The sequence below is a fragment of the Microtus ochrogaster genome, chromosome 15 (assembly GCF_000317375.1).
Source record: "Microtus ochrogaster isolate Prairie Vole_2 chromosome 15, MicOch1.0, whole genome shotgun sequence".
NCBI classification, from domain to species: domain Eukaryota; kingdom Metazoa; phylum Chordata; class Mammalia; order Rodentia; family Cricetidae; genus Microtus; species Microtus ochrogaster.
Genome location: NC_022017.1, coordinates 37536363 through 37549100, shown reverse-complemented (window position 1 = coordinate 37549100; position 12738 = coordinate 37536363).

Here is a 12738-nt window from a genome sequence, read left to right as displayed (position 1 = left end):
CCAGGAAGGAGGTGTAGTTGCTCAATACTTAGATCAGCCCATGCATAAAATCTATTCACACAATGTATTCAGCTCATACTTTTTATATGTCCTTTAAACCTAAGTTGAAGTGAAAACATCACATGTGCTATAAGCCAGATGAAATCATGAGGGTTTTGATGGGATAGCCTCTGGTCATATCTTTTCTCTTTGAGTCTCAGTTTGGTCTGCAAAATAGCTTGTTTATGCCACTTAGGTTGACTTCCCTTCTCACACCATGTAGTGCTGAGTATTCTAACAGTTTATTCCCGTGACAGAAATGAGAAATTCTCTCTTGCCACCCAGTTGAACTTCTTTGCCATTTTCTTGGTTCAGTCTGTGGCAGAGCATTTAAAAGTTACTAAGATCCAGTAGGGAGAGCCATTGCTAAGAGGAACTTTCCAAACAGCTGCCCAAACAGCTGGAGAAGTTCATAAGAGCCCTGAGTTGGCTATACATCCACTTCCCTTCACAGTAAGGAAGATTGTTCTATGAAAAATTCATTGATGCCTTGGGTCTCAAGTGTTCTATTTCCTTGCCCCAGAGGATTCATAACTCCAGCCGAAAAGACAGTGGATTTAATCTGCATAGAAGAACGCGTCTCTGAACACTCCATCCCTCTAGACAGAAGGTAAGTGCACATTTGTTTTTTGTGATGTTGCACATAGCATTATCTGTCTTTTCGTTCTTTTGCAGCAATAAGAAAGTAGAAAGGTTATTAACAGATGGTACAAATGAGCAGTTGTTTGAATTATATGGCAACATCCTCAGAGTAGGATTTAACGTCCTGTACTTTCGTGCACAGCAATAATTTGGTGTGTTATAGCCCTAATGTGTTAGAAGCAAGTAGAGTTTCTCTCCTTTATGATGTAGGCTTGATGGAAACATTTGGTATATTTGCCTAATGAAGTCATGCTTCATGCATTTCAGAAAATACATCCCATTTGATTCAATTCCTCCAGCATTACTGAGCTCTGTGTTGGATGCTGAAAATATAAATCCAAAAAGACATGTGGGTTTTTTTTTTTTTTTTTTTTTTTTTTTTTTTTGCCTTCATTGGCCTCAAAAACTGATAATCTAGAGGAGTAAGCAAATGCAGCATCAGAGCATATCCAACTGAATGGGCCAGTCAACACTCATGTTTGGGACAAAGGGAGGAATGCTGGGCTGTGCAGAAAGAAGAAAGAAAAGAAATAGTACTTGCGATAGGTTTTAGGAAACCTATCTAGGAAAATGAAGTGGAACTCGTAAATATAAAAGGAGTTGTTATTGTACTCCAGAATGAAAGTATAGCTTGTGTAAAGACAAAGGGCATGGTGACATTCAGTGTATGACTGAGGAGTAGTACATTATGACTGATGGATAGTGTCCAGAAAGAGTCTGTGATGGGAAAAGAGGTTGGGAGTACTCAAGTTGGTCAGGAAGAAAAAGTGGAAGGCAGCAAGATAGCCCAGATAAAAAGATTGAATGACAGCATTCCCAGCAGGAAGGAGAATTAAAGTCAGTGCGGCATTGGGGAAGTTGGAGTGTAGGCAGAATTGAATGGGCAGATCAGAGATGTTGTGTGGATGCATCTTGAGTGACTGTGAACGGCCTCGTGTGTTGAATACGCAGCCGGTTTCCCCTGGGCACACATTTCCATCTGCGTTTGTCTGGCTTCATGGAAACAGAGTGAGACCTTCTTCCCTGCAGACTGGAATATTGTTTGAGGAACTGTGAGTCAGCTTTCAGAGAAAGTGTGCACACTGAGGTGATGTTTCCCTACCTTATTAATGGAGGAAAAAAAACTTCATTTTTACTCATCTGACTTGTGTACACACTTCACTTTAATCACAACTTGAGAAAGAAGAGAACTTTAGTCATAAGCGCCCTCAGACAGCAAATCTTGAGTTCAGCTTCCTCTTTTCACCCATAGTCAGCTGGTCTTCTTTCCTTTGATCGATTTGAAGGCTTAATATCTTATTTGGGTCATGGAAGGGCTCTGTCTCACCTTTGTTTCCTTCTTCTCAGGGTTTCTTGGCTAACAGTCTTCTTGCCTCCGATTTTCAGATCTTTGGTCCTTGGATTTAGCGAAGGCCAGTCAAAGCCTCTGCATTTGTGTACGCAACTCCCCCCACTGAGCCACATGGCTAGGATATTCTATCAGTCACTCTCATCAGGTCGCTACACAGGGTGGGTTCTTCTGAGCCTCTTTTCAATATTCCAAATAGCAGCATTAGAGTGAAAAAAATTCTATCATCATTTAAAAGCTCTAACATGAGTTTCCAAATTCCTGAATGACATCTTAGTGTTTCCTGGGGTATCTGGTTAATCATGCCTTTAAACTGATGATAAATTTAATAAATTTGAAAATTTTTAAGTACATAAAACAATTAAAAATTCATTCTTATCATTTCTTGTTATTCAAGTTGATTCTTTATTCAGTGTTGAGCAGTAAAGGGATTACATGGGTATTTGGTTTTTGGTATGTGTCATCCAAATTTCAAGTTTTCCATTTGGTTCACACATAAGTTCTTAAAAGTCAAGGAGTCAAAAGCTTGAAACACTGGGTAAGCTGTCTGATACAACAATTAGTAAGTCATAAAATAGCATCTGCAGACGGATTCAAAACTCCATGTCCTTTTAAGAAAGGGAAGAACTACCCAGGGACATTTCTTTCTGGTCTAAAATGGTAAAAGTGCAGTAATGGGTTTGAATTCCTAAGAGGTCTCCATGGTCACCTTTATGCTTTCGAAAACAGAATGGAGACAAATGCATTCATCAACAGCTTTTCACAGAAGGAATTCACATAACAAAGAAATGGGGGGGGGAACCAAGTAACATTGTTAGAAACGTAGATGAAAATACCTGCCCATATTGAAGAAAATGGCAACTTTTAGAGAATTCAAAAAAAATATTTCTTCTGAATTTAGAACCAGGAATAATTTCTTCTCTGTCATGAATCAGTTTATGGGGTTTGACTATCACCAAAGAAATGTGCACAATATTTTATCTGTCTGCCTGGAGCAAGGTAATTTAATCACTACATTTAAGTCAATAATGATAATGAAACTTTGTAACATGGTTCTCTTTCAATAAAAACTATTCCTTTGAACATAGGTGCCCTCCTTTCTATGCAAAGTATTTTAATTAGTGCAAGTTCGTTTGACCCTAACAACTAGGCAAATAGAGATTAGTACCATGCTTGAAGAAAAATTTGAGGCTCCTAGAGATAGAACATTGGAGCTTATGGACAGAATTTTGATTTCTCCTCTATTTTATGCTGTTCCTCAAAAATTAGTTTTCCAAACTGGTGGCATCTTTACACAGGATGTCTACTTTGATTATTGTTTTTAATCTTAATTAAAATATAAATACATCATTGTCTGTTTTCCTTCCCTAGCTTCACCCTTTCCCATATTCCTTCCTACCAGTACTAGGCACCCTTCTCATTTTCTCTGAAATTCATCACCTCCTTTTCTTTTATTATTATTACTACTACAATATAAATATAGAAATGCATAAATACATAAATACAACATGCTGAGTCCATTAATATTGCATATATGCATATGTGCATATATGTGTATATATGCAATGCTGGAATCACTTGAAGTTAGATATCCGATTAGGTGGTTCATCCCTAAGGAAGACTCAGTCTCTTTCTCTCAGCATCCCTTAGTTGCCTGTAGTACTTTATTTAAGGATGGAGCCATATATAACTTCTCCTTTCCATTTTAGCTTATGTAATGCTGCTGTCATTGTTGTATACACAGTCATACTGTTGAGGAATCATGAGCATAACTTCCATGTCATTTCTAGGAGATAATCTCATGGCAGTTCTTTTGGCCCTCTGGTACTTAACAACGTTTGTGCCCCTTCTTGTAGAATGTTCCCTGACGCTTAGATGTAGGAGATGTTTTATAGATGTATGTGTTGCAGTTGGGTATCCAATGATCACTTCGGGTAATCGTTGCATTTTAATCAATTGTGTTTTTCTGTAATGGTTAAGGTTTTTTGATGAGGAGTGAGAGTCATACTTATCTGTGGGTATAGGGATAAAATTTGAAAGGCAGTAAGTAATTACACTGACTTAGTAAAGTGAAGGAAGTGATTCTTTTCTAAGATCCACGACATCACTATCCCTAGGTAATTGACTGGTAACCACTCCCAGGCATAATTTCCCTCCTGTTTGTAAGCCTTAAGTCTAATTAGAATGATGTTGTTTATCACTGTGATGTGAATGCTACTATTACATTTTGTATGATTATTTTAGAATTCTAAAATGGATTGGTTTTTCTGAACTTTCCCTGATTAACAGTACTCTCTCCCATACCTAGGTTTGGAAGAAATTGGTAAGGAAGTTGACTGGTCAGTGGGTTGCTTAACTTGTCTTTTAATTACTGATATAACATGTGGAATATACACATTGGAACAAGAACCCAATGAGTCTTGTGTTAGATCATTTTTCTTTTCTATAACAAAGCACCAGAGGTTGCATATTAAGACTTGAGATTTATTAGAATGCTGGATTCTGGGTGAATTCAATGAAGTTCATTATAAACTGGCTAGTGTTTTTCTCATTTGGGGCTGCACCCACTTCTCAGGACCCCCTGGTAGCAGTAGACAGGGGCCTACTTCTTGTCCTTCCGTTGTGCAGGGTTTAATACTCAGCTCTTGTGGTGCCTGATTACAAGACCTGTAGCAAAGCCTTTTTTTTTTTTTTAATCATGTTTCAAGTCTGAAGTGGATCCCTCATTCATGTTTTACCTTATTATTGTATCTTCTCCATTACACTTGTCATTACAGGCCACATCACATAACCATGCCATCTGCTCTGTCTTTTACAGAATAGTTTCACAAGGGAAGATACTTCATTGCATGCACTGTCCTAGCCTTAGGTCTCACTTCTATCAATCATTCAAAGTGTATTTAGTGAGTAAATGAGAGTGTAAGCCATCCATCATCAATCCGCATAAAAGATTGTTGTTCTTGGCGACACTTGCTTAGCATTAACACGAACTAGAATCAGTCAATGAAGACACACAGGGGACACTTTCCCTAACTCTTCTTACTAAGGGACGTGCTGGGTAGTTTCAATGTCATATGTTGTGTACTCACATTACAGCTGAGAAAGTCTCTGTGACTTTCAGTGCATAGTAAGCATGCACCATCTCCATAATAACTTAAGTGCGCAAAACAGATTTTTGAAAACAGAGAGCTAATGAATGCTGGGATAATGAAAAATAGTCTTCCTCATGAAAGAGCACAATTGTTTATCCAATACCAAATGGTCAGCACTGAAATATATATACAAGTAACATTATATATTCTCATCAGGCTATATTTATGCATTTAGGAATATATATATATGTGTGTGTGTGTATGTATGTATGTATGTATATGCATATGCACATGTAACAACAATTAATGAAAAAAGAGGCCTTGAATATGAATGAGTGGAAGTAGGGGTATATGAGAAATTTTGGAGGGAGGAAAGGTAAGGAAGAAATGATGCAGTTTTATTATAATCTCAAAAAATAATTAAAGTTGATCTTGTATCCTGTCACATTACTAAAGGTGTTTATCAGCTGTAGGAGTTCTTTGGTAGAGTTTTTGGGGTCACTTATGTATACTATCATATCATCTGCAAAAAATTTGTTTACCATTATATTATACATTTGAGTATTTGTTTGCATGTGTGTATGTATACCATGTTCATCCCTGGTGCCAGTGGAAACCAAAAGCAGGCACTGGATCTCTCAGAACTGGAGAAACTGATGGAGGTGAGGCACTATGCATGTTCTTGGAAAAGAACCCTGGTCCTCCACAAGAGCAGTCAGTGCACATTACTGTTGAGTATCTCTCCACACCTCCTAACAAGTGAAACAGATTCTCAAGTGTTCAGGGGCTGAAATGCTCCAGTTAACATAGCTGAAACAATAATAATTACTTCACGGAGGTCATAAAGATGAGCTAGATGGATCAAATACACTCAGCACAATGACTACTATTTGTTAAACACCTACATAGCTTGGATGATTTGATTATGGATGTCTTCAAAGCTCAGAGTCAGGTACTCAAAGGTGATGTGATAATCAAAGACCATAATTTAAATGCTGTTCCTACACCAAATGGCCGTGCACACTCTACTTTCTTCCTCTATGATAGCTTTTTCCTTGGTTCTTTTTCTTTTATAAAGTTAAGGTCTCTGGAATTAGGATGGATTTTACAATTGTTCTAATGGATGCACTGTGACTTCAAACTTACTGCCTCCATATCTGCATAAAGATGAACAGACAAATACTCATTGTTTGAAAGCTGATTTTGGAGAAAAACTGAAGTATCTTTGAGGACATGTCACAATTCTAGCATGAGGTCACAGTGAAAAATTCATGAAGAGAAAAAAGAAAAGGATTTCAATGACTTTACTCCAAACATTATTTTAAAAAATCAGACCTTGTGAAGAAATTTTAAAAGAAACTTAACAAATGTGTATGTATACATGATGTGCGTATTTGTGTATGTGTGTATACATACATATATATCAACAGGTTATATACAGGAACATATATTTTATACAAATACATATATACATATAATAACAATTGAAAAAAGAAACTATGACTTTGAAGGAGGGATATGTGGGAGGGTTTGGATGGAGGAGAAGAAAGGAGTTAAAATCTCAAAAATTAAATTAAAAAATTTTTGAAAATGGTAGATGTATAGAAGACTCTGCCTAGAAACTACATCCCATATTAACAGTTAAGGTTCCTGAAAGCAATGACAATTGGAGATAAAACCTGACTTCAGGTAAGAAGGAAACATGATTTATTCTTGAGCATCTTAGGCAAAGGGCAGAATTATGTGGTCTGATACGGTAAGGACTCACAGTAGGACATAGATGTGACTTCAAACATTCTTTCTTCCGGTGCTACCCTTGCATTCTACAGAGAATTAAAAAACAGAATTCCAATATTTAAACATATTACTGTAGATACATCTTACTCATCACAAGGATAAAACTTATGAGCTTGTGGTTTTAAAGTTAATTTAAAGAACAATTATTCATTGTATAGTTGGCATTCTGGTATTGGGAAACAAGAAATGATGACTTGAGGAACTCAAGATTGACAGTTGCCTCATCAGGGAGTTTGGAATTAAGAATTACGGTTCAGCTACCTGTGTTGAGCCAGTTGCTTAGCCATTACTGGCCTAGGTTTGGTTATTAGCAATACGCAAGACATTTGTTAAAGACCAGTAAAATTCCTTTCTGTCACTATAACTTGTGGTCTCATTATGGTCTGTGTATAGTCATGCTTTTCTCACCGGAACATTTGATTATTTCTGTACCTTTTGTTTGGTCCCATTAACTTGTGCTGGACATCACAACATTTTCAATTTCACAATTGTCTTTGTCTTGAATGAAGACTATTTTCAGACTTTTGTTGGGCCCCAACTCTCCAGCACATCATATAATCAAATTGTTGAAAAACAGCCAGAAAGAGGAAATCTCAACTGGCTGGAGATAAAAGTCATTCTATATCATTATATCCAGGGAAATGAAAATAATAATGGCAGTGATTTTCCAGATACATTGCAAGTCAGAAGACAATGGATATGAGCAATATTTCTGCAGTGCTCAAACAAAATTGTTATCCTAGAATTCCACCTACAGAAAAATAATCCCTCAAAACTAAAATCATTTCCAGGTAGAAGGGATGGATATGCCAACAGAGACTTCCTTTTAAAAATTATTTACTTTTATTTGTTTTAGTCCACTGAGTTCCACTAGTTTCGTACATATACAGTGTAGGATCATCCAATGGGGAATGAGGAACCTCCCAATGTCCACATTCTTAAATAATGTCTAGTCTCCCTTCATCAACACTCAACAGTCAATAGATGGTCAGCAGGTTCTAGGGCCTCAGGAGCCTCTGCCAGTCCATTCTGGAATTTTTAACTGACTTGATCTTGTACTTTGAGTTCAGGTGTGCAGCATCCATGTCACATACAGAGGACAACATTTTGTAGCACTTCTCTTCGTTCTGCTCTTACATTATTTCTGCCTCCTCTTCCTAGATATCCCCTGAGCTTTGGTGGAGGTGCTGATATAGATGATGCCGCCATCTATGGATGAGCACACAGCTGCTTGTTTCTAAGCACTTTGAACCGTAATGTGTTCCTGTATTAATTACTGCCTACAACCAATAAGAAGCTTACCTGGCCAAATTGGGACCAATAGAAATAAAGCAACATAGACATAAAAATTTAGAAGGCAATTTGACATTCTCATCATATAGAGAAACAACATCAATGGGCTCTTGTCTGTGGCACTATGACTTCCATAGCTATTGTTTTGGGTCATGTTTTCAGTGCCAGACATGGGTTCCATTTTATGGAACAGACCTCAGATCTCTAAACAGTCTTGCTTCTAATGCATCAGGGGCAACTTTTGTCTAGCAGATTGGTATTGTAGAATATGGGATCCAGCATTTTGTAAGACCATTGATATTTTTTTATTCCTCACTGGCTTGCTTAGTACTTTGTAGCTGGGGAAGCTCATGAGGTAGAAGAACTCCCTCTCAGTTCAAGACTGATGTTTCTGGGTCCTGGAATCAAAACGTGTAGTGTCTTAAGCAACAGAGTCTTACCATGTAGTTATGGTGGGCAATGAAAAGCGATGGTAATAACCCATAAGGAGATAACTTCTGCTTAGTGTAAGATTTCCAGTTAATAATCCATGTATTCTTGGAGAAATTTTCTTTAGTAGTGCAAGCTTCTTCTGTACAAACTATTCTTTAGAAAACACAATTTTAAGTATGTTACAAACGACTAGGGTTTCATAAAGCTTCCTCATATACTCTTAGCTTTGGTTAACCTACTCTCATGCCTTTCCCCTCTGTCTCAGTCTCCATTCTTACATAAATCTTTAGCTCTCAGTTTACTCTCTCATTTTGTTCATATTATACTATATTGTTTATTTGTTTCAAGTTCATAGGTTTGGATGTATCTCTTTCACAACTATTCCACTTTAGTGAAGCCTTACCCTGACTTTCATTGCCCCGTTTTCAGTAATTTCAGAAGGTTTTTCAACACTCCTGTCCACCCAGAATTCTCCTTCTTTCCTTTCATTTCTCATATATTCTACTACCCTCCTTCCTGGATGTGTTCCTTCTACCACTGGACAGATTCTAGTTTCCAAACTTCTGCAAGTTAACATACAAAACAAAAGAAATTAAATGTAACTTCATTGAAATCCCAGCTTGTGTATCTCACAGTTTTGACTTCTTTATTACTAAAACACACATTACTTACAAAACTGTTTACCCTCTGAGCTGGTCCATATTAAGTCCATGGGAATTTCCATATATTTTGGATTCCAAAGTTAAGGAGCATGATTAAAAAACTGTGAATAAAATTAGCTAAACAAGTATATGTATTTAAAATGTAAACAATAAGTAAAAAATTAAAAGTGATATATATATATACATATTATAAGTATATATGTTATATAAAGTTGCAAATCACAAAAATCTATAAAAATAATGTTTTATTAACTGAGGGCTTCAATTATTATTATGATATTTTTCCATACAGTTTGGGTGCATATATTAAATCATTGTTTCAAGTTGAAATGCAGAGCTGGAGTGATGGTTTGGTGGCTAAAGCACTTGCTGCTCTTTCAGAAGACACAGGTTTAGTTCAGAACTTCCCAAGGTAGCTCACTGCTATCTTTAACTCTAGTTCCAGAGAGAATCTGACTCCCTTTTATGCACTACACACACACACACACACACACACACACACACACACACACACTTAAAAATAAATCTCAAATTGAAATGCTCTGCAATTATCAATTTTTAAAAATAGAAGGGGAAAAATGATTAAATCTTTTCTTCATTGAAGTTTAGTATAGATTTACATTTTTTTTCTATGGACAGTTCAGAACATTCAAGCTTTATCTTTTGGTAATATCTTGAAAATGTGGCAGACTTTTTGTCCAATTTGGAGAAAGCCTGGTCAGGTTTCTTACATATATTAGTTATATTACTTGGGGGTAAATCAAATTTTCTTGCATGGTTACTAATCTTCAACACAACTTGAGTGGGCAGTATCCCTTATCCACTGGCCACACCTGTTGCTTTCCGAGTCACAGTGGTCCTGCAGTGTTGTGTCCCGGTGCCAAGTGAGTCAATGCAGATAAGTGTTTGATTGTTCCTGGAAATCTTTTATCCCCCTGGTAGCTTACAATACTTTTGAATACAGGAAAGAGATGTTCTTTTAACCTGGACTAGACTGCTCTTTGATTCAACGTTTTTTTTCAGCATACCCTAGATCTGATTCAGGCCATTCCTAAGCTACTGATACCAGAGGAAATCTGATGAAGGGAGACATGAATGGAGTTACAATCATAACCTAATTATCTTAAAATGTCTGGAAATTTACCAAAGCACATGACTGAAAAGAAGGCAGCCTGAGATGTTAGAGAGGTCCAGCAAGGATTTTTTTCTATATTGTTCTCCCACGGATGGTGCTTGCTGCTGTAGTCTCTTTTACTTGTGCAATTAGTAAGGAGGTGTTCACCTAAAGCGCCTCAGCTCTGGGACTCAATGTCTTTGTGAGCAATAGTGTCCTCATGGAATAGAAAGGTGCTTCATTCTTCAGGTATAACTCTGCCCAGCGGTGGTGATTCTTGACCAAAAGGATGGTGGCTAGGTCTTGTGTCCTGTCACCTTCTCAGCAGATTGCCCCACAAAGGCACTGTGTGCTGTCCAATATGCTGGCCCTGTGTGAGCTCACGTGCAATAGGATCCTACAGGTTCTCTAGTGATGGAAGGTCTTATTTAAATGAAACCATGCTGATATAGAATGGCTTCTTGTGCCCTGTCTTTCTAAGGCAGGATTTTTTTAAATTTCAAGCCTGTTAGGGCTATAAATTGATTTCAATCAATCAGCTAGGGCAACTTAGTGAGACAACTTATTAAATAGTAAAAAGGCCTGAGCACCAAAATGGTAAAACGTTTACCTAGCATGTAGGAAGACATAAACTCAGTGTCAAGTCCCCATCCCAAGGAATATTGCTAATCGCTTAAAACATCACACGATCAGACATATGTTAATAATTTGCTTTGTATGGAATTTCTAGTCTCACATTGCTTAATATTTAGACTGAGCCAACAATCACCATCCTTTTTTTTCATTTCCTTTACAAATAAATCAGTGATATATAGCTAGCACATATTTTTCTCATGTTCATAAATGTTCCCTGCTGACATAATGGCTGGGATTGCTACTGCCCGTCTCTAATGACCAAATGGTCAAATTAGTCTCCAGCTTGTTTGAAGTAATTAACTTTTCCCCCAGTAACATAAAAGTCTCAACCCTTAAATTCTCAAATCTGATTGGTTTTTAATTTGCGTGCTCGCCTCTTCTTTTGTTGAAGAGATTCTTTTCTCATACAATCTATCCTGATTATAGTTTCTCCTCCCTCTGCTCCTCCCAGCTCCTCCCTACCTGAGATTCTTTTCTCATGCAATCTATCCTGATTATAGTTTCTCCTCCCTCTGCTCCTCCCTACCTCCCCTCCCCTCTGGATTCACTCCATTTCTATCCCTCATTAGAAAAGGACAGACTTTTAAGAAATAAAAACCAAACATGGTAAACATAAAATGTAATAAAACAAAGGAAAAACTATCATAGTGAAGCTGGACATGACAATCCAACAGAAGCAAAAAGAGTTCCAAGAGTAGGCATAAGAGTCAGGGACACACTCATTCTTACCATTGGAAGTCCCATAATAACACAAAGCTAATAGTTATAACATATATGCAGAGGACCTAGTGCAGACCCCTCCAGTTCCGTGCTTGCTGCTTCAGTCTCTGTGAGCTCAGATGTTCCTTGCTCAGTTAATTCAGAGGGCCTTGTTCTCTTGGTGTCCTCTATCCCCTCTAACTCTTACTGCCACCTCTTCCTTAGTGGGATTCCATAAGCTCTGAGCAGAGGGACTTGAGAGAGACCTCTAATATAAACTGTCTCTCCTCATAATGTTTGGGTGTGGGTCTCTGCATCTATTCCTATCTACTGCCAGCAGAAACGTTTCTGATGATGGCTAGATAAGGCACTGATCCATGAGTATAGCAAAATATCATTAAGAATAATTTAATTGAAATTTTTTTTAGACCAGTAGTGTTGGTTTTACTCTAGGTATCTGGGCTATCTAGTCTATGGTTCTTGTTACCCAAGTAGTGTCTGGGTATAAGCTTCTTCTTGAGGAATGTGCCTTGGATCAAATCAGACATCGGTTCGCTACTCCCACAAGTTCTGTACCACCATTGTCACTGCATATTTTGTAGGCAGATCAGATTCTAGGTCAAAGGTTTTGTGACTGGGTGGGTGTCCGTGTTTCTCTTTTGGCAGCCTTCAAAGTACTTCCTTATACAACAGAGACTAGAATGTAGGGATTAGGGCTCCATGTAGGCACCAGCTCAACTCCTTCATGTTCAATGAGTGTTGTCTGAGGTTTCTGTCCTGCTGGGTTCCTGCAGTTGTTAAGTCCCAAAGAAATCACACAGAGGTATACATTAATTATAAACTGATTGGCCTAGTAGCTCAGCTTTCTTATTAACTAATTGTTATAATTTATATTAGCCCATTATTCATGTCTATGTTAGCCACATGTCTCGGTACCTTATTTGGCGAGGCAGTCACATCTTGCTTCTTTTGTGGCTGGGTCAC